A 15,666-nucleotide genomic window follows, 5' to 3' on the forward strand; every position below is an offset into this window, starting at 1 on the left:
TATCTTATAAAATTTTCATTAATATCTAATTATTTTGAAATATTCTGATAACTTTTGATTTACATTGAATAATTTTGAATATTTTTGAGTCATTTTGTCAGTTTGTTGAGTTTATTTTGATTATATTGAATCATTTCTAATTATTTTGAATTGTTCTTATAGATTTTAAATCATATTGTATAATTTTGAATAATTTTGTATTTTTGTTGAATTATTTTTTATTATTTTGAATAATTTTAGTTATTTTCAATAAGTTTGAACTATTTTTTTGTATTATTTTGAATTATCTTGTAAAATTATGAATAATTTTGTGTTTTTGTTGAGCTATTTTGTAATTATTTTCTATTATTCTTATTAATATAATTATAATAATAATAAATTATTTCGAATAATTTTGAGATATTTTCAATAATTTTACAATATCTTGAACTATCAAGTGTTAATTTGGAATTATCTTATAAAATTTTCATTAATATCTAATTATTTTGAAATATTCTGATAACTTTTGATTTACATTGAATAATTTTGAATATTTTTGAGTCATTTTGTCATTTTGTTGAGTTTATTTTGATTATATTAAATTATTTCTACTTATTTTGAATTGTTCTTATGGATTTTAAATCATATTGTATAATTTTGAATATTTTTGTATTTTTGTTGAATTATTTTTTATTATTTTGAATAATTTTAGTTATTTTCAATAATTTTGAACTATTTTTTTGTATTATTTTGAATTATCTTGTAAAATTATGAATAATTTTGTGTTTTTGTTGAGCTATTTTGTAATTATTTTCTATTATTCTTATTAATATAATTATAATAATAATAAATTATTTCGAATAATTTTGAGATATTTTCAATAATTTTACAATATCTTGAACTATCAAGTGTTAATTTGGAATTATCTTATAAAATTTTCATTAATATCTAATTATTTTGAAATATTCTGATAACTTTTGATTTACATTGAATAATTTTGAATATTTTTGAGTCATTTTGTCATTTTGTTGAGTTTATTTTGATTATATTAAATTATTTCTACTTATTTTGAATTGTTCTTATGGATTTTAAATCATATTGTATAATTTTGAATATTTTTGTATTTTTGTTGAATTATTTTTTATTATTTTGAATAATTTTAGTTATTTTCAATAATTTTGAACTATTTTTTTGTATTATTTTGAATTATCTTGTAAAATTATGAATAATTTTGTGTTTTTGTTGAGCTATTTTGTAATTATTTTCTATTATTCTTATTAATATAATTATAATAATAATAAATTATTTCGAATAATTTTGAGATATTTTCAATAATTTTACAATATCTTGAACTATCAAGTGTTAATTTGGAATTATCTTATAAAATTTTCATTAATATCTAATTATTTTGAAATATTCTGATAACTTTTGATTTACATTGAATAATTTTGAATATTTTTGAGTCATTTTGTCATTTTGTTGAGTTTATTTTGATTATATTGAATCATTTCTAATTATTTTGAATTGTTCTTATAGATTTTAAATCATATTGTATAATTTTGAATATTTTTCTATTTTTGTTGAATTATTTTTTATTATTTTGAATAATTTTAGTTATTTTCAATAATTTTGAACTATTTTTTTGTATTATTTTGAATTATCTTGTAAAATTATGAATAATTTTGTGTTTTTGTTGAGCTATTTTGTAATTATTTTCTATTATTCTTATTAATATAATTATAATAATAATAAATTATTTCGAATAATTTTGAGATATTTTCAATAATTTTACAATATCTTGAACTATCAAGTGTTAATTTGGAATTATCTTATAAAATTTTCATTAATATCTAATTATTTTGAAATATTCTGATAACTTTTCATTTACATTGAATAATTTTGAATATTTTTGAGTCATTTTGTCATTTTGTTGAGTTTATTTTGATTATATTAAATTATTTCTACTTATTTTGAATTGTTCTTATGGATTTTAAATCATATTGTATAATTTTGAATATTTTTGTATTTTTGTTGAATTATTTTTTATTATTTTGAATAATTTTAGTTATTTTCAATAATTTTGAACTATTTTTTTGTATTATTTTGAATTATCTTGTAAAATTATGAATAATTTTGTGTTTTTGTTGAGCTATTTTGTAATTATTTTCTATTATTCTTATTAATATAATTATAATAATAATAAATTATTTCGAATAATTTTGAGATATTTTCAATAATTTTACAATATCTTGAACTATCAAGTGTTAATTTGGAATTATCTTATAAAATTTTCATTAATATCTAATTATTTTGAAATATTCTGATAACTTTTGATTTACATTGAATAATTTTGAATATTTTTGAGTCATTTTGTCATTTTGTTGAGTTTATTTTGATTATATTAAATTATTTCTACTTATTTTGAATTGTTCTTATGGATTTTAAATCATATTGTATAATTTTGAATATTTTTGTATTTTTGTTGAGTTATTTTTTATTATTTTGAATAATTTTAGTTATTTTCAATAATTTTGAACTATTTTTTTGTATTATTTTGAATTATCTTGTAAAATTATGAATAATTTTGTGTTTTTGTTGAGCTATTTTGTAATTATTTTCTATTATTCTTATTAATATAATTGTAATAATAATAAATTATTTCGAATAATTTTGAGATATTTTCAATAATTTTACAATATCTTGAACTATCAAGTGTTAATTTGGAATTATCTTATAAAATTTTCATTAATATCTAATTATTTTGAAATATTCTGATAACTTTTGATTTACATTGAATAATTTTGAATATTTTTGAGTCATTTTGTCATTTTGTTGAGTTTATTTTGATTATATTAAATTATTTCTACTTATTTTGAATTGTTCTTATGGATTTTAAATCATATTGTATAATTTTGAATATTTTTGTATTTTTGTTGAGTTATTTTTTATTATTTTGAATAATTTTAGTTATTTTCAATAATTTTGAGCTATTTTTTAATTATTTTCTATTTTAATTTTAAATTATTTCGAATAATTTTGAGATATTTTCAATAATTTTACAATATCTTGAACTATCAAGTGTTAATTTGGAATTATCTTATAAAATTTTCATTAATATCTAATTATTTTGAAATATTCTGATAACTTTTGATTTACATTGAATAATTTTGAATATTTTTGAGTCATTTTGTCATTTTGTTGAGTTTATTTTGATTATATTGAATCATTTCTAATTATTTTGAATTGTTCTTATAGATTTTAAATCATATTGTATAATTTTGAATATTTTTGTATTTTTGTTGAATTATTTTTTATTATTTTGAATAATTTATGTTATTTTCAATAATTTTGATCTATTTTTTTGTATTATTTTGAATTATCTTCTAAAATTATGAATAATTTTGTGTTTTTGTTGAGCTATTTTGTAATTATTTTCTATTATTCTTATTAATATAATTATAATAATAATAAATTATTTCGAATAATTTTGAGATATTTTCAATAATTTTACAATATCTTGAACTGTCAAGTGTTATTTTGAATTATCTTATAAAATTTTTAATAATTTAGTGTCATAATATAATCTTGTAAACTTTTGAATAATTTTTAGTAATTTTGTATTTTTGTGGACTTATTTTTTATTATTATAAATAATTTTAGTCATTTTCAATAATTTTGAGTTATTTTTAATTATTGTGAATCATTTTTAATAGTTTTATATTATTCTGATTAATTTTGAGTTATATTCAATAATCTAGAATGATTTTAAACAAATTTTAATTACACCACCAACACAATTTTTTGTGTTATTTTGAATAATTTTTGAGTCATTGTGTAATATATTGAATAATTTTGAGTTATTTCGAGAATTATCTCATCTCATTATGCAAATTTCACGTCGTGTCCCAACCGCAAGCCGAAAATCACAGATCTGATCGAATTGGCGGTGATAAAGCTGGAAAACCGGGGGGGAAAAACGCGTGAGCCGTCAGTATTGAAATTCAGCAGGCGTCCACATTCGGCAATCGACGTCGGCCCCGTAAGTTCTGCGTCGAAAGTAACAAACCGTAAAAACGGTTAAGGAGACAACAAAGTCTCCAGGAATTTGTATGTGCGGAAAGTAAGAAAAAGTAAAAGTTAAGTGGGACGCGGCGGGATTTCGTCCGTTTTGTGTTCGCATCTAACGTCTTACGCGTACGAAGATACGCTCCGCGGGGGTGAGGGGGTCGCAGGGACGGAGGGGTGGCAAAGGATGCTGCGGCGGGACCCGCGATACATAAGCCCGCGGGATTGGATGAACTTTATGTTGGCAATCGGTACGGGAGGATGGATTGTCATTACCATATATCTGTAATATGGACGTATGGATATGGATGCGAATCCGAAAGGCAGAAAACCGTGACTGAGTTACGTTATGTTTTCATAAAAGCCAACTTATTTTATGGCTAGTTGAAAGAATATATTGATTTACGGATTTACGATCTACAACCAAACTTATTCTTATTCTTTCTTGTTCTTTTTTTATTACTATCACTTTTGTTCCACAATTTATATTGATAAAACTGTTTCAAGGTAAAGTGATTTATGTTTATATATTCTGAAAACAACTTAAAAATATTTAAAATTATTCAATATGGTTCAAAACTAATCAGAATAATAAATATAATTAGATGAAATTCAAATTAATTAAAAATAACTGGACAAAAATACAAAATTATAACGATAATAACATACGATTGTACAAAATAATTCAAAATTATTAAAAATAACTTAAAATTATTCAAAATAATAAAAATAATTAGAAGTGATTCAATTTAATTAAAAATAACTGGACAAAAATATTAAATAACTCAAAATTAATCAAAATTTTACAGGATAAATTAAAATAACACATAAAAATAACTCAAAACTATTCATAATAATTTGAAATCATTCAATATGATACAAAATTTATAAGAATAATATTAAATAATTTGAAATTATTTAAAATATTTATAAAAACAATAAACAAAAATTCAAAGTGACTCAACATTATTCAAAATTTTATAAAATAAACCAGAATAACACAAAATAGTTCAAAATAAATTTAAATTATTGAATATAACTCAAAATTATTGAAAATAATAGAAATAATTAGAAGTGATTCAATTTAATTCAAAATAACTGGACAAAAATATTAAATAACTCAAAATTAATCAAAATTTTACAGGATAAATTAAAATAACACATGAAAATAACTCAAAACTATTCAAAATAATTTAAAATCAATCAATATGTTACAAAATTTATAAGAATAATATTAAATAATTAGAAATTATTTAAAATATTTGAAAAACAATTAATAAAAATTCAAAGTGACTCATAATTTTATAAAATAAATCAGAATAACACATAATAGTTCAAAATAAATTTAAATTATTGAATATAACTCAAAATTATTGAAAATAATAAAAATAATTAGAAGTGATTCAATTTAATTAAAAATAAATGGACAAAAATATTAAATAACTCAAAATTAATCAAAATTTTACAGGATAAATTAAAATAACACATGAAAATAACTCAAAACTATTCATAAAAATTTAAAATCATTCAATATTAAATAATTAGAAATTATTTAAAATATTTAAAGAACAATCAACAAAAATTCAAAGTGGCTCAAAATTATTCAAAATTTTATAATATAAATCAGAATAACACATAATAGTTCAAAATACAAAATAATTAGAAATGATTCAAAATAATCAAAAGTAATTCAACAAAAATACAAAATGACTCAAAATTATTCAAAATTTTATAAATTATTTAAAATAATTTAAAATAATTCAAACAAATCCAAATTAATAAGAAAATTAAAAAATCATTAGAAATAAAAATTAAAATTAATGATAATAATGCAAAATAATTAGTAATGATTAAAAGTAAACAAAAGTAACTCAATAAAAATACAAAATGTCTCAAAATTATTTAATATAATTCCATATTAATATAAATTCAAAATAATTAAAAATAACAAAATGACTCAATATTATTCAAAATTTTTATGAGATATTTCAAAATAACTCAAGATAGTTCAAAATAATCTAAAATTATTGAATATAATTGAATAAAATTATCCAATATAATTTAAAATTAATGGGAATAATACAAAATAATTAGAAATGATTCAAAATTAACAATAGTAACTCAACAAAAATACAAAATGTCTCAAAATTATTCAAAACAATTTAAAATGATTCAATATAATTCAAAATTAATGAGAAAACTATTGAACAGAAACAAAAATTCAAAATGACTCAATATTGTTCAATATTTTTATAAAATAATTCAAAATAACACACGATAGTTTAAAATAATATAAAATTATCGAATATAACTTAAAATTATCCAATATGATTCAAAATTAATGAGAATACTACAAAATAATTAGATATAATTCAAAATAAACAAAAGTAACAACAAAAATAAAAATAATTTAAAATTATTCAATATAATTCGGAATTAATGAGAAAAATATTGAATAATTAGAAATAATTTAAAATAATTAAAAATAACTCAAACAAAAATTTTGTATTAATATTATTCAAAAATCTAAAATTATTGAATATAATTTAAAATTATTCAATATGATTAAAAATTATTGAGAATAATTGGAAATGATTCAAAATAAACAAAAGTAAATTATAATAAAATGACTCAAAATTATTCATTTTTTTTCAAGATATTTCAAAATAACATAGATAGTTTAACATATGATTGATAATAACTCAAAATTAATTAAAATTATACAAAATAATTTGAAATTATTGATTTAATTATTCAAAAATATTACAAAACAATTTATGTAAATCTTTAATGTTTAATGCTAATATCTCTAAATATTTTAATAAAATATTTAAAACTTACTTTTCAAAATCAAGTTATTTAAATTATTATTTTAAAAATTTTTCTTATATATTATCTCTAAATATTTACACACCCATAAATTAAATTTGTATCTTTAATTTTAAAAGATAATAATTAATAAGTTCCTGATTATTAACATAAGATCAAATATTGAATTTGTGCACAAATTCTGTCAATTACATACACCACACAATTAGTACGTTGGGTGTCAGGTCTAATTGCCTAACTAGGACAAATATGATCGGGAATCTTTTAGTTGGTGCAAGACGAATTAATACCAGATTTGTGCTAATTATTCTAATTGCCAATTAAGTCAGTAATTCTCTAAGGTTGATTTCCGCCCCAAAATACACCACCATAATTAATAATGTTTTAATTTAATATAGCTAAATTTAAATTTCGCAAATTACTTTGACTTGTACGAAGTGTGTGCTTTGTTTAGCCAAATAAAACAAACCGTCATTAACGGTATTTATCGGTCGGCAAATCCTGCAGGACGAATCCTCACAAACATGACATAACAAGGGGTGGCAAATTGACCGGTTACAAATTGAATCGCATATTACCATTCCGTTTTGGAACCGATCGGCATTAGATAAAATACCTTCCATTAAAGAGCATCGGACATGGAGGCCATAAATCCACAATTCTCTGGTCGACATCGGTTACGGTTCCTCTGTACGCCCGGAATGGGTGGTTACCTAGAAACTCCGGGCTTTTACGGCGCGTGGTTTATAGAACACTTAGCTGCAGCTTCGGCGTTGCGTCTGCACACTTTTATTTATATTTTTTTATGCCCACAGTCCGACACGAAGCGACCGCAAACATCTAATGCTGTTCCGAAAGTCTTAAAAAGGCCCTAATGCCGTTTTATTAATATAAATTGTGAAACAAAAATGATGAAATTTAAAGAATATAATTATTTTGAAAGGTAAGTAAACATTTTATTAAAATATTTAGATATATTACCATTCAAAATTAGATAGATACATAAAAATTTACGGACATTTGTTTCTAATTTATGTTTAAACTTTGTTATTCCTATTTTATAGACTGAATATTTATTACTGAAGAGACACATTTTGATATTCACAGATATTAAAACGTCACGAAATTTTGATGATTATCTAAAGAATTTTAATATTTTGAAAGGTAAGCTTTAAATATTTCATTAAAATATCGCCCCGACATAACTTTCGAATAAAATAAGATCATAAGATTCCTTTGGAATGAAAAATAAAGCAACAAAACTAAAACAGCCTCGTTTCAATGAGAACACGAAAAGTATGTCAGCGAATTTCGGTGACGTGCATGTTTTTAACACCTCAATAAATTAATAATTTGTTTTCGTACATTTTCTCCAATTATACTAATATATTCACTTTCAGTTTGGGGGGTTATTAATTGAATTAATTTCTGGGCAAGTTTCATGGAATTAATTGCAGAATACATTAAGGGTAAGTATATTTACGGCGGATGATTAATTGTCATAATGGATGTTGAAAAACTCTCAGCTCGAAATCTTTGAAATATAACTCTGACATATATGCACAAAGAATTTTAAGTGACGAATGTTGTGAAAGATGGAACGTACTTTTTGTAAGTGCTGTTATCCGGGATTTTTGCATTATACATTTTCTCTTCGCACTTCATATTTACTTTACTACATGTTGGAACATGTACCCAGTAACAGATAATTAATTAATTATTAACACATCAAATATTTGAGAGTTTGTGCACACATCTGTGTCATTAAAATATTTAGAAATAACGAAAACACAAATGTTCATAAATTATTTTTATATCGTTAATTTTTATTGCTACTATCTCTAAATAATTTAATAAAATACTTACCTTACAAAATATAAAGATTTTCTTAATAATTGTAGTAAAAATTCATTGTTAATCGTGAGTTTTAATAAAATGTTTAGAAATAACAACAAGTTTATGTAAAATTATTGTTATATCTTTAATTTTAATACTGTTATTTCTAAATATTTAAATAAAATACTTAAAACTTACCTTTTAAAATCAAAGATTCTTTAAAAATATAAAGATTCTCTTAATAATTGTTAATTTTGAGTTCTAATTTTTATGAAATAACAAGTTTATGTAAAATTATTATTATATCTTTAATTTTTAATGCTGTTATCTCTAAGTATTTTAATTAAATATTTAAAACTTACCTTTCAAAATATAAAGATTCTCTTAATATAATTGTACTAAAAAGTCATTGTTATATGTGTGTTTTAATTTATATAAAATATTTAGAAATAACAAAAAGTTTATTTACATTTATCAGAAACAAATGTCCATAAATTACTTTAATACTTTTAATTTTTAATGTTATTATACTATATCTAAATATTTTTATAAAATACTTAAGACTTACCTTTGAAAATAATAAGAAAATTTAAATTATTAATCTAAAAACTTTAATTTATTAAGCTCTAAATATTTTAACTAAATATTTAAAACTTACCTTTTAGAATATAAATATTCTCTTAATATAATAGTTTATGAATGTTTTAGTTTCTATAAAATATTTGGAAGTAACAAAAAGTTTATGTAATTTTTTTTACATTTATCAGAAACAAATGTCCATAAATTATTTTAATACTTTTAATTTTTAATGTTATTATACTATCTCTAAATATTTTTATAAAATACTTAAGACTTACCTTTGAAAATAATAAGAAAATTTAAATTATTAATCTAAAAACTTTAATTTATTAAGCTCTAAATATTTTAACTAAATATTTAAAACTTACCTTTTAGAATATAAATATTCTCTTAATGTAATTGTTTATGAGTGTTTTAGTTTCTATAAAATATTTAGAAATAACAAAAAGTTTATGTAAATTACTTTACATTTATCATAAACAAATGTCCATAAATTATTTTAGTACTTTTAATTTTTAATGTTATTATACTATCTCTAAATATTTTTATAAAATACTTAAGACTTACCTTTGAAAATAATAAGAAAATTTAAATTATTAATCTAAAAACTTTAATTTATTAAGCTCTAAATATTTTAACTAAATATTTAAAACTTACCTTTTAGAATATAAATATTCTCTTAATATAATAGTTTATGAATGTTTTAGTTTCTATAAAATATTTGGAAGTAACAAAAAGTTTATGTAATTTTTTTTACATTTATCAGAAACAAATGTCCATAAATTATTTTAATACTTTTAATTTTTAATGTTATTATACAATCTCTAAATATTTTTATAAAATACTTAAGACTTACCTTTGAAAATAATAAGAAAATTTAAATTATTAATCTAAAAACTTTAATTTATTAAGCTCTAAATATTTTAACTAAATATTTAAAACTTACCTTTTAGAATATAAATATTCTCTTAATGTAATTGTTTATGAGTGTTTTAGTTTCTATAAAATATTTAGAAATAACAAAAAGTTTATGTAAATTACTTTACATTTATCATAAACAAATGTCCATAAATTATTTTAGTACTTTTAATTTTTAATGTTATTATACTATCTCTAAATATTTTTATAAAGTACTTAAGACTTACCTTTGAAAATAATAAGAAAATTTAAATTATTAATCTAAAAACTTTAATTTATTAAGCTCTAAATATTTTAACTAAATATTTAAAACTGACTTTTTAAAATATAAATATTCTCTTAATATAATTGTTTATGAGTGTTTTAGTTTCTATAAAATATTTAGAAATAACAAAAAGTTTATGTAATTTTTTTTACATTTATCAGAAACAAATGTCCATAAATTATTTTAATACTTTTAATTTTTAATGTTATTATACTATCTCTAAATATTTTTATAAAGTACTTAAGACTTACCTTTGAAAATAATAAGAAAATTTAAATTATTAATCTAAAAACTTTAATTTATTAAGCTCTAAATATTTTAACTAAATATTTAAAACTTACCTTTTAAAATATAAATATTCTCTTAATATAATTGTTTATGAATGTTTTAGTTTCTATAAAATATTCAGAAATAACAAAAAGTTTATGTAATTTTTTTTACATTTATCAGAAACAAATGTCCATAAATTATTTTAATACTTTTAATTTTTAATGTTATTATACTATCTCTAAATATTTTTATAAAATACTTAAGACTTACCTTTGAAAATAATAAGAAAATTTAAATTATTAATCTAAAAACTTTAATTTATTAAGCTCTAAATATTTTAACTAAATATTTAAAACTTACCTTTTAAAATATAAATATTCTCTTAATATAATAGTTTATGAGTGTTTTAGTTTCTATAAAATATTTAGAAATAACAAAAAGTTTATGTAAATTTTTTTACATTTATCAGAAACAAATGTCCATAAATTATTATACTATCTCTAAATATTTTTATAAAGTACTTAAGACTTACCTTTGAAAATAATAAGAAAATTTAAATTATTAATCTAAAAACTTTAATTTATTAAGCTCTAAATATTTTAACTAAATATTTAAAACTTACCTTTTAAAATATAAATATTCTCTTAATATAATTGTTTATGAATGTTTTAATTTCTATAAAATATTCAGAAATAACAAAAAGTTTATGTAATTTTTTTTACATTTATCAGAAACAAATGTCCATAAACTATTTTAATACTTTTAATTTTTAATGTTATTATACTATCTCTAAATATTTTTATAAAATACTTAAGATTTACCTTTGGAAATAATAAGAAAATTTAAAGTATTAATCTAAAAACTTTAATTTATTAAGATCTAAATATTTTAACTAAATATTTAAAACTTACCTTTTAAAATATAAATATTCCCTTAATATAATTGTTTATGAATGTTTTAGTTTCTATAAAATTTTCAGAAATAACAAAAAGTTTATGTAATTTTTTTTACATTTATCAGAAACAAATGTCCATAAATTATTTTAATACTTTTAATTTTTAATGTTATTATACTATCTCTAAATATTTTGATAAAGTACTTAACCTTTGAAAATAATAAGAAAATTTAAATTATTAATCTAAAAACTTAAATTTATTAAGCTCTAAATATTTTAACTAAATATTTAAAACTGACCTTTTAAAATATAAATATTCTCTTAATATAATTGTTTATGAGTGTTTTAGTTTCTATAAAATATTTAGAAATAACAAAAAGTTTATGTAATTTTTTTACATTTATCACAAACAAATGTCCATAAATTACTTTAATACTTTTAATTTTTAATGTTATTATACTATCTCTAAATATTTTTATAAAGTACTTAAGACTTACCTTTGAAAATAATAAGAAAATTTAAATTATTAATCTAAAAACTTTAATTTATTAAGCTCTAAATATTTTAACTAAATATTTAAAACTTACCTTTTAAAATATAAATATTCTCTTACTATAATTGTTTATGAATGTTTTAGTTTCTATAAAATATTCAGAAATAACAAAAAGCTTATGTAATTTTTTTTACATTTATCAGAAACAAATGTCCATAAATTATTATACTATCTCTAAATATTTTTATAAAGTACTTAAGACTTACCTTTGAAAATAATAAGAAAATTTAAATTATTAATCTAAAAACTTTAATTTATTAAGCTCTAAATATTTTAACTAAATATTTAAAACTTACCTTTTAAAATATAAATATTCTCTTAATATAATTGTTTATGAATGTTTTAATTTCTATAAAATATTCAGAAATAACAAAAAGCTTATGTAATTTTTTTTACATTTATCAGAAACAAATGTCCATAAATTATTATACTATCTCTAAATATTTTTATAAAGTACTTAAGACTTACCTTTGAAAATAATAAGAAAATTTAAATTATTAATCTAAAAACTTTAATTTATTAAGCTCTAAATATTTTAACTAAATATTTAAAACTTACCTTTTAAAATATAAATATTCTCTTAATATAATTGTTTATGAATGTTTTAATTTCTATAAAATATTCAGAAATAACAAAAAGCTTATGTAATTTTTTTTACATTTATCAGAAACAAATGTCCATAAATTATTATACTATCTCTAAATATTTTTATAAAGTACTTAAGACTTACCTTTGAAAATAATAAGAAAATTTAAATTATTAATCTAAAAACTTTAATTTATTAAGCTCTAAATATTTTAACTAAATATTTAAAACTTACCTTTTAAAATATAAATATTCTCTTAATATAATTGTTTATGAATGTTTTAATTTCTATAAAATATTCAGAAATAACAAAAAGCTTATGTAATTTTTTTTACATTTATCAGAAACAAATGTCCATAAATTATTATACTATCTCTAAATATTTTTATAAAGTACTTAAGACTTACCTTTGAAAATAATAAGAAAATTTAAATTATTAATCTAAAAACTTTAATTTATTAAGCTCTAAATATTTTAACTAAATATTTAAAACTTACCTTTTAAAATATAAATATTCTCTTAATATAATTGTTTATGAATGTTTTAATTTCTATAAAATATTCAGAAATAACAAAAAGCTTATGTAATTTTTTTTACATTTATCAGAAACAAATGTCCATAAATTATTATACTATCTCTAAATATTTTTATAAAGTACTTAAGACTTACCTTTGAAAATAATAAGAAAATTTAAATTATTAATCTAAAAACTTTAATTTATTAAGCTCTAAATATTTTAACTAAATATTTAAAACTTACCTTTTAGAATATAAATATTCTCTTAATATAATTGTTTATGAATGTTTTAATTTCTATAAAATATTCAGAAATAACAAAAAGTTTATGTAATTTTTTTTACATTTATCAGAAACAAATGTCCATAAATTATTTTAATACTTTTAATTTTTAATGTTATTATACTATCTCTAAATATTTTTATAAAATACTTAAGATTTACCTTTGGAAATAATAAGAAAATTTAAAGTATTAATCTAAAAACTTTAATTTATTAAGATCTAAATATTTTAACTAAATATTTAAAACTGACCTTTTAAAATATAAATATTCTCTTAATATAATTGTTTATGAGTGTTTTAGTTTCTATAAAATATTTAGAAATAACAAAAAGTTTATGTAATTTTTTTTACATTTATCAGAAACAAATGTCCCTAAATTATTTTTATTATTTTAATATTTAATGTTATTATACTAGCTCTAAATATTTTTATAAAATACTTAAGACTTACCTTTCAGAATAATAAAAAATTTAAATTATTAATCTAAAAACTTTAATTTATTAAGCTACTATCTCTAAATATTTTAATCAAATATAGATTACCTTTTAAAATATAAAGATTCTCTTATAATATAATATAATTATTCTAAAAATTCTTTGTTATTTATGAGTGTTTTAATTTCTATAAAATATTTAGGAATAACTAAAAGTTTGTATAAAATTCTTTACAATTATTAGAAACAAATGTCCATAAATTATTTTTATATATTTAGTTTTCAATGCTGATATCTCTAAATATTGTATGAAACATTTTACAGCTTATCTTCCAAAAGCTCACCGACATATTTTAAATTCAATAAAATATTTTTGTAAAATTGTTTATTTTTATCAGTAATAAACGTCTATAAATTACATCCAAATTTTTAATTTATTTTAGCATCGATAAATCAAAACAGAACAACTAGAAAAAAAACCGAAACAAAAAAAATATTGCAGATATTGTGAAAATATTCATTTAACATGTCGACCAAAGATAAATATTTAAAATCAGAGTTTCCATTGAAATTCGAAATGTGCATTGTCAACAAGAATCAGTTGGTTACAATATGCCTTTTGTTTTCGATTGCCATCTATTAAATTTCATTATCCCCTCGAACTAAAACCGATTAAATGGTACGAGGGTGGAGGGGTGAGACTTTAGAATATGTGGAGAGTCACTAATCACTTAACGCATTAGTATTCAGGGAGAACAATGCGCTTTAAGCCAAAAGATAATATCCCATTATCGGACATACTCTCGCTCATTGTTTATTACGGATCCGTTTGTGATGTGGCCTCAACTTTCACTTTCGCCACCAACTCCGGCGTAATTTTTATGACGAAAATGAAGACGTATTGACCTGCTGCGAGGTCAGACGTCATCTCAAACTTCATTAGCCCACCATACACATATTTCCTATTAGAACACTCCGGAGCATCTCGAGGGTCGGAGATTTATGTACCTGTAAATTGATTAAATTTTAACACTCTTCGGGGAATTCGACCCCCTCGATCTCGACCAGATTACATCTGATGTCTGGACCGGTTATTCAACATGGATTATCTTGATGGTGACCTTCTGTCTGGTCGTTTAACGCCTCGAATTTCGTTCATGTATTTATAATAAGGGCCTTAATTTATTGTACTTTCAGTTGGCGGCAATTAATTGCGAATTTGCAAGCCATTTGCATTTCAATGATGAAAATAAAAGAGAATGAATAAGTTTCTTAGCTTAAAAATTAACATTTATTCTGTGCGTCAATTTAGTTAATTCGTTCTTTTTAAAGTGCTTTGTGAGAACCGTTCTACATTTCCGGTTTATTAAAGCGCTTAAAGCTTCAACAGTAATTCATAAGGGGTTTTAAACAATTACGGAATTTACTATTTTACTTTTGATGTTGCTGTGCTAACATCATTGAAATTGCAACTAGCAAATGTTAATAATTATAATTATGTTTTAATTCTAGAATTAATTAAAAAGTAATTTCACTGGAGTGTAAATATAATTTAATATTTATATTTACGAAGAGTGTTTGTGAATACATTGTAATCTACACAATTAATCAACTAAAATTATTCTGACTTATTCACCATATTTTAACCCTAATTTAAATATG

This window comes from Aethina tumida, chromosome 3 (assembly GCF_024364675.1).
Source record: "Aethina tumida isolate Nest 87 chromosome 3, icAetTumi1.1, whole genome shotgun sequence".
Taxonomy (NCBI): domain Eukaryota; kingdom Metazoa; phylum Arthropoda; class Insecta; order Coleoptera; family Nitidulidae; genus Aethina; species Aethina tumida.